Here is a 9223-nt window from a genome sequence, read left to right as displayed (position 1 = left end):
CAGTCAAAATCCCACCAGGCAGTGATGCAAATAGAAAGCAAATAGTCAGATGGCATATTCAAACCTCAGTATATTAATGACTGGTTCAACTAAATGCCCCAATCAAAAGTTAAGAATTAGCACAATGGATTTTTTAAATATATGTTGCTTACATGGTACAAATTTAGAAAGATTAAAAATAAAAGGATGGGAAAGTTATAGTGTGCAAACATTATGGCAAAAAGCATTACTTAGAGATAAATATTCAATAAACCAGGAAGGTAAAACAATTCTAAATTTGTATGCACACAGAGCACCAACATATGTAAGTTTAAAATTAGCATAACTATAAGGAGAAACAGAAAAATCTCTTCCCCAAGCAAAAGATTTTAATATACATTTCATGTTATATGATAACTAATAGATAGAGATCAATAAGAATAGAGAAGATTTGAATAATATTATTAAAATATATGACAATCAACATATACAAAGCACTACATCCAAAATTCATTATTTTAAATGTACATGAAACATTTTTTTAAATAATCTTATGCTGGGCCATAAAGCAAATCTCAATAAATTTCATAATCTTCAAATCATAGAGTAAAATTAAGTTAGAGATCAATGGGAAAAATAACTAGAAAGAAAAAACAAATCCCACCAGGCCTTTTTGTAGAATTTGACAAGCTGTTTCTAAAATTTATGTGGAAATGTAAAAGACCTTGAATAGCAAAGCAATTTTGGTAAGAAAGAATAAAGTTGGAGACTTATGCTACTTGATTTCAAGGCTTATTATTTGGCTATAGAAATCAAGAGAGCGTGGTATTGGCAGGGGGATAGTCACATAGATCAATAGATCAAAGTAGAACACTCAGGATTAGACCCACACATTAGTACCCTAACAAATCAAGAATGAGAAGACAACCCTAATTTTTTTTAAAAAAGGGAGAAACATGAACAGATATTTAAAAACAAAGGTAAATGAATGTTCAATAAACTCATGAAAATATACTCAGCATCATTAATAATCAGGGAAATATAAATGAAATCATGAAGAATACCACTTTATAAGCATGGGAATGGCTAAAATTAAAAACTTTGACAATACCAAGTGTTAATGTGGAGTAACTGGAACCCTCCTACTTTGCTGTTAGACAAGTAAAATGGTACAACCGCTATAGAAAATCATTTCAGTAGTTTCTTTTCTTTTTTATTAATGTTTGAATTTTATTTTATTTGTTTTTTTATACAGCAGGTTCTCATTACTCAACAATTTTATACACATCAGTGTATACATGTCAATCCCAATCGCCCAATTCATCACACCACCACCTCCACCCACCTGCTGCTTTCTGCCCTTGGTGTCCATATGTTTCTCCTCTACATCAGTGTCTCTATTTCTGCCCTGCAAACCGGTTCATCTGTACCATTTTTCTAGGTTCCACATATATACATTATATTACGATATTTGTTTTTCTCTTTCTGACCTACTTCACTCTGTATGACAGCCTCAGATCCATCCACGTCTCAACAAATGACCCAATTTTGTTCCTTTTTATGGCTGAATAATATTCCATTGTATATATGTACCACATCTTCTTTAACCATTCGTCTGTCGAAGGGCATTTAGGTTTCTTCCATGACCTGGCTATTGTAAATAGTGCTGCAATGAACATTCGGGTGCATGTGTCTTTTTGAATTATGGTTTTCTCTGGGTATATGCCCAGTAGTGGGATTGCTGGGTCAGATGGTAATTCTATTTTTAGTTTCTTAAGGAAACTCCATACAGTTCTCCATAGTAGCAATATCAATTTACATTCCCACAAACAGTGCAAGAGGGTTCCCTTTTCTCCACACCCACTCCAGCATTTGTTGTTTGTAGAATTTCTGATGATGCCCATTCTAATTGGTGTGAGGTGATACCTCACTGTAGTTTTCATTTGCATTTATCTAATAATTAGTGATGTTCAGCAGCTTTTCATGTGCTTCTTGGATATCTGTATGTCTTCTTTGGAGAAATGTCTGTTTAGGTCTTCTGCCCATTTTTGGATTGGGATGTTTGTTTTTTTTAATATTGAGCTGCATGAGTTGTTTATATATTTTGGAGATTAATCCTTTGTCCGTTGATTCATTTGCAAATATTTTCTCCCATTCTGAGGGTTGCCTTTTCATCTTGTTTATGGTTTCCTTTGCTTTGCAAAAGCTTTAAAGGTTCATTAGGTCCCATTTGTTTATTTTTGTTTTTATTTCCATTCCTCTAGGAGGTGGATCAAAAAATATCTTGCTGTGATTTATGTCAAAGAGAGTTCTTCCTATGTTTTCCTCTAAGAGTTTTATAGTGTCCGGTCTTACACTTAGGTCTCTAGTCCATTTTGAGTTTATTTTTGTGTATGGTGTTAGGGAGTGTTCTAACTTCATACTTTTACATGTACCTGTCCAGTTTTCCCAGCACCACTTATTGAAGAGACTGTCTTTTCCCCATTGTATATCCTTGCCTCCTTTGTCATAGATTAGCTGACCATAAGTGCTTGGGTTTATCTCTTGGCTTTCTATCTTGTTCCATTGATGTATATTTCTGTTTTTGTGCCAGTACCATATTGTCTTGATGACTGTAGCTTTGTAGTATAGTCTGAAGTCAGGGAGTCTGATTCCTCCAGCTCCGCTTTTTTCCCTCAAGACTGCTTTGGCTATTTGGGATCTTCTGTGTCACATACAAATTTAAAAATTTTTTTCTAGTTCTGTAAAAAATGCCATTTGTAATTTGATAGGGATTTAAATGAATCTGTAGACTGCTTTGGGTAGTATACTCATTTTCACAATATTGACTCTTCCAATCCAAGAACATGGTATGTCTCTCCATCTGTTCGTATCATCTTTAATTTCTTTCATCAGTGTCTTACAGTTTTCTGCATACAGGTCTTTTGTCTCCCTGGTAGGTTTATTCCTAGGTATTTTATTCTTTTTGTTGCAATGGTAAATGGGAGTGTTTCCTTAATTTCTCTTTCAGATTTTTCATCATTAGTATACAGGAATGAAGAGATTTCTGTGCATTAATTTTGTATCCTGCAACTTTACCACATTCATTGATTAGCTCTAGTAGTTTTCTGGTGGCATCTTTAGGATTCTCTATGTATAGTATCATGTCATCTGCAAACAGTGACAATTTTACTTCTTCTTTTCCAATTTATATTCCTTTTATTTCTTTTTCTTCTCTGATTGCCATGGCTAGGACTTCCAAAACTATGTTGAATAATAGTGGCGAGAGTGCACATCCTTATCTTGTTCCTGATCTTAGAGGAAATGCTTTCAGTTTTTCACCATTGAGAAGGATGTTGGCTGTGGCTTTGTCATATATGGCCTTTGTTATGTCGAGGTAGGTTCCCTCTATGCCCACTTTCTGGAGAGTGTTTATCATAAGTGGGTGTTGAATTTTGTCAAAAACTTTTTCTGCATCTATTGAGATGATCATATGGTTTTTATTCTTCAATTTGTTAATATGGTGTATCACATTGATTCATTTGAGTATATTGAAGAATCCTTGCATCCCTGGGATAAATCCCACTTGATCGTGGTGTATGATCCTTTTAATGTGTTGTTGGATTCTGTTTGCTAGTGTTTTGTTGAGGATTTTTTCATTTATATTCATCAGTGATATTGGTCTGTAATTTTCTTTTTTTGTAATATCTTTTTCTGGTTTTGGTATCAGGGTGATGGTGGCCTCATAGTAAGGGTTTGGGAGTGTTCCTTCCTCCACAATTTTTGGAAGGTGTTGAGAAGAATGGGTGTTAGCTCTTCTCTAAATGTTTGGTAGAATTCAGCTGTGAAGCCAACTGGTCCTGGACTTTTGTTTGTTGGAAAATTTTTAATCACAGTTTCAATTTCTTTACTTGTGATTCGTCTGTTTATATTCTCTATTTCTTTCTGGGTCAGTCTTGGAAGGTTATACCTTTCTAAGAATTGGTCCATTCCACCCAGGTTGTCCATTTAATTGGCATAGAGCTGCTTGTAGTACGCTTTTAGGCTGCTTTGTATTTCTGTGGTGTCTGTTGTAACTTCTCCTTTTTCATTTTTAATTATATTGATTTGAGTCCTCTCCCTCTTTTTCTTGATGAGTCTGGCTAATGGTTCATCAATTTTGTTTATCTTCTCAAAGAACCAGCTTTTAATTTTATTGATCTTTGCTATTGTTTTCTTTGTTTCTTTTTCATTTATTTCTGCTCTGATCTTTATGATTTCTTTCCTCCTGCTAAATTTGGGTTTTGTTTGTTCTTCTTTCTCTAGTTCCTTTAGGTGTAATGTTACATTGTTTATTTGAGATTTTTCTTGTTTCATGAGGTAGGTTTGTATAGCTATAAACTTCCTTCTTAGAACTGATTTTGCTGCATCCCAAAGGTTTTGGATCATACTGTTTTCATTGTCATTTGTCTCTAGGTATTTTTTAATTTCTTCTTTGATTTCTTCAGTGATCTCTTGGTTATTTAGTAAAGTATTGTTTAGCCTCCATGTGCTTTTGTTTTTCACGTTTTTTTCCTTGTAATTCATTTATAATCTCATAGTGTTTTGGTAAGAAAAGACCCTTGATATGATTTCAATCTTCTTAAATTTACTGAGGCTTGATTTGTGACCCAAGATGTGGTCTATCCTGGAGAATGTTCCATGTGCACTTGAGAAGAAAGTGTAATCTGCTCTTTTTGGATGGAATATCTTATAAATAACAATTAAATCTATCTATTGTGTCATTTAAAGCTTCTGTTTCCTCATTTACTTTCATTTTGAATGATCTGTCCATTGGTGAAAGTGGGGTGTTAAAGTCCCGTACTATTATTGTGTTACTGTCAGTTTCCTCTTTCATAGCTGTTAACAGTTGCCTTATGTATTGAGGTGCTCCTATGTTGGATGCATATATATTTATAATTGTTATAACTTCTTCTTGGATTGATCCCTTGATCATGATGTAGTGTCTTTCTTTGTCTCTTTTAAAGTCTTTGTTTTAAAGTCTATTTTATCTGATATGAGTATTGCTACTCCAGCTTTCTTTTGATTTCCATTTGCATGGAATATCTTTTTCCATCCCCTCACTTTCAGTCTGTATGTGTCCCTACGTCTGAAGTGGGTCTCTTGTAGACAGCATATATATGGATCTTGTTTTTGTATCCATTCCACAAGCCTGTGTCTTTTGGTTGGATCATTTAATCCATTCACGTTTAAGTGAATTATCAATATGTATGTTCCTATAACCATTTTCTTAATTGTTTTGGGTTTGTTATTGTAGGTCTTTTTCTTCTCTTGTGCTTCCTACTTAGAGAAGTTCCTTTAGCGTTTGCTGTAGAGTTGGTTTGGTGGTGCTGAATTCTCCTAGCTTTTGCTTGTCTGTAAAGCTTTTGATTTCTCCATCGAATCTGAATGAGATCCTTGCTGGGTAGAGTAATCTTGGTTGTAGGTTCTTCCCTTTCATCACTTTAAGTATATCCTGCCACTCCCTTCTGGCTTGTAGAGTTTCTGGTAAGAAATCAGCTGTTAACTTTATGGGAGTTCCCTTGTATGTTATTTGTTGTTTTCCCCTTGCTGCTTTCAATAATTTTTGTTTGTCTTTCATTTTTGCCAATTTCATTCCTGTGTGTCTTGGCGTGTATCTCCTTGTGTTTATCCTGTATGGGACTCGCTGAGCTTCCTGGACTTGGGTGGCTATTTCCTTTACCATGTTAGGGACGTTTTTGATTATAATCCCTTCACATATTTTCTTGGGTCCTTTCTATCTCTCTTCTCCTTCTGGGACCCCTATAATGCGAATGTTGTTGTGTTTAATGTTGTCCCAACGTCTCTTAGGCTGTCTTCATTTCTTTGCATTCTTTTTTCTTTAGACTGTTCCACAGCAGTGAATTCCAACATTCTGTCTTCCAGGTCACTTATCCGTTCTTTTGCCTCAGTTATTCTGCTATTGATTCCTTCTAGTGTAGTTTTCATTTCAGTTATTGTACTGTTCATCTCTTTTTGTTTGTTCTTTAATTCTTCTCTTTGTTAAATAACTCTTGCATCTTCTCGATCTTTGCCTCCATTATTTTTCCAAGGTCCTAGTTCATCTTCACTATCATTATTCTGAATTCTTTTTCTGGAAGGTTGCCTATCTCCACTTCATTTAGTTGTTTTTCTGGGGTTTTATCTTGTTCCTTCATCTGGTATATAACCCTCTGCCTTTTCATCCTTTCTATCTTTCTGTGAATGTGTTTTTTGTTCTACAGGCTGCAGGATTGTAGATCTTCTTGCTTTTGCTGTCTGCCATCTGGTGGATGAGGCTATCTAAGAGTCTTGTGTAAGTTTCCTAATGGGAGGGACTGGTGGTGGGTAGAGTTGGGTGTTTCTCTGGTGAGCAGAGCTCAGTAAAACTTTAATCCGCTTGATTGCTGATGGGTGGGCCTGGGTTCCCTCCCTGTTTGTTGTTTGGCGTGAGGCAACCCAACACTGAAGCGTACCCAGGCTCTTTGTTGGGGTTATTGGCAGACTCTTGTAGGGCTCACGCCAAAGAATTCTTCCCAGAGTTTCTGCTGCCAGGGTCCTTGTCCTCATGGTGAGACACAGCCACCCCCTACCTCTGCAGGAGACCCTCCAACACTAGCAGGTAAGTCTGGTTCAGTCTCCCTAGGGGTCACTGCTCCTTTGCCTTGGAGCAATGCACATGCTTCTCTGTGTGTGCCCGCCAAGAGTGGAGTCTCTGTCTCCCCCAGTCTTGTCAGAGTCCTGCAGGCAAATCCCAGTAGCCTTCAAAGTCTGATTCTCTAGGAATTCCTCCTCCCGTTGCCGGACTCCCAGGTTCAGAAGCCTGACGTGGGGCTCAGAACCTTCACTCCAGTGGGTGGACTTCTGTGGTATAAGTGTTCTCCAGTTTGTGAGTCACTCACCCAGCAGTTATGGGATTTGATTTTATTGTGATTGCTCCCCTCTTACCATCTCATTGTGGCTTCTCCTTTGACTTTGGATGTAGGTTGTCTTTTTTGGTGAGTTCCAGTGTCTTCCTGTCAATGATTGTTCAGCAGTTAGTTGTGATTGTGGTGTTCTCTCAAGAGTGAGTGAGAGCATGTCCTTCTACTCCATCACCTTGACTCAGGCTCCACAAGCATCATTTTCAATCATGAAAAATGGAAAGCATTTCCTCTAACTTCAGGAACAAGACAAGGATATCCACTCTCATCACTTTTATTCAAAATAGTTTTGGAAGTCTTAGCCATGGCAATCAGATAAGAAAAAGAAATAAAACGAATCCAAATTGGAAAAGAAGAGGTAAAAGTGTGACTCTTTGCAGATGACATGATATTATACACAGAAAATTCTAAAGATGTTACCAGAAAACTTCTAGAGCTCATCAATGAATTTGGTAAAGTTGCAGGATACAAAATTAATACACAGAAATCTCTTGCATTCCTATACACTAACAATGAAATATCGGAAAGAGAAATTAAGGAAACAATCCCATTTACTATTGCATCAAAAAGAATAAAATACTAAAAATAAACGTACTTAAGGAGGCATAAGCCTTATACTCAGAAAACTGTAAGATACTGATGAAAGAAATCAAAAAACTACACAAAGAGATAGAGAGATATACCATTTTGTTGGATTGGAAGTATCAATATTGTCAACATGACTATACTACACAAAGCAATCTACAGATTCAATGCAATCCGTATCAAACTAACAATGGCATTTTTCACAGAATTAGAACAAAAAAAGTTACAATTTGTATGATAACACGGTGATCCCAAATATCCAAAGCAATCTTGAGAAAGAAAAACCGAGCTGGAGGAATCAGGCTCTCTGAGTTTAGACTATACTACAAAGCTACAGTAATCAAGAGAGCATGGTACTGGCAGAAAAACAGAAATATAGATCAATGGAAGAGAATAGAAATCCCAGAGATAAACAAACACCTGCACTTATGGTTACCAAATCTATGAAAAAGGAGGCAAGAATATGTAATGGAGAAAAGATAGTTTCTTCAATAAGTGGTGCTGGGAAAACTGGGCAGCTACATGTAAAAGAATAGAATTAGAATACTCCCTAACATCATACACAAAAATAAACTCAAAATGAATTCAAAACTTAAATGTAAGGCCAGATACTATAAAACTCTTATAAGGAAAAATAGGCAGAACTCTCTCTGACATAAATGGCAGCAATACCTTTTTTGATCCACCTCTTAGAATAATGGCAGTAAAAACAAAAATAAACAAATGGGACCTAATTAAACTTAAAAGCTTCGACATAACAAAGGAAACCACAAATAAAATGAAAGGACAACCCACAGAATGGGGGAAAATATTTGAAAACGAAGAGACTGACATGTGATTAATCTCTAAAATATACAAACAGCTCATGCAGCTCAATATGAAAAAAAACCAAACAACCCAATCAAGAAATGAGTGGAAAATTTAAATAGACATTTCTCCAAAGAAATTATACAGATGGCCAACAAACACATGAAAAGATGCTCAACATCACTAATTATTAGAGAAATACCAATTAAAACTACAATGAGGTATCACCTCACACCGGTCAGAATGACCATCATCAAAGAGTCTACAAACTGTACATTCTGGAGAGAGTGTGGAGGAACGTGAACCCTCCTACACTGTCGGTGGGAATGTAAGTTTGTACAGCCTCTATGGAGAACACTATGGAAGTTCCTTAAAAAAACTAAAAATAGACCTACCATGTAGCCATGCAATTCCACTCCTGGGAATATATCTGGAGAAAACCATGATTTGAAATGATACATGTACCTCAATGTTCATTGTAGAACTATTTACAATAGTCATGACATGGAAGCGACCTAAATGTCCATCAACAGAGGAATGGATAAAGAAGATGTGGTATATATATATATATAATGGAATATTGCTCAGCCATAAAAAAGAAGAAAATAATGCCATTTGCAGCAACATGGATGGACCTAGAGATTGTCATACTAAGTGAAATAAGTCAGGTAGTGAAAGACAAATATCATATAATATTGCTTATATGTGGTTTCTAAAAAATAGTACAATACAAATGAACTTATTTACAAAGCAGATATAGACTTACAGATGTAGAAGACAAACTTACAGCTACCAGGGTGGAAAGCGGGGGCCTGGGATAAATTGCGAGACTGGGATTTGCCTATACACACTACTGTATATAAAATAGATAACTAATAAGGACCTACTATATAGCACAGGGAACTCTTCCCAATACTCTGTAATGACTTATA

The sequence above is a fragment of the Balaenoptera ricei genome, chromosome X (genome assembly GCF_028023285.1).
Source record: "Balaenoptera ricei isolate mBalRic1 chromosome X, mBalRic1.hap2, whole genome shotgun sequence".
Taxonomy (NCBI): domain Eukaryota; kingdom Metazoa; phylum Chordata; class Mammalia; order Artiodactyla; family Balaenopteridae; genus Balaenoptera; species Balaenoptera ricei.
The sequence above is the reverse complement of the archived record's forward strand: the minus strand, read 5'-3'. Positions refer to the sequence as shown.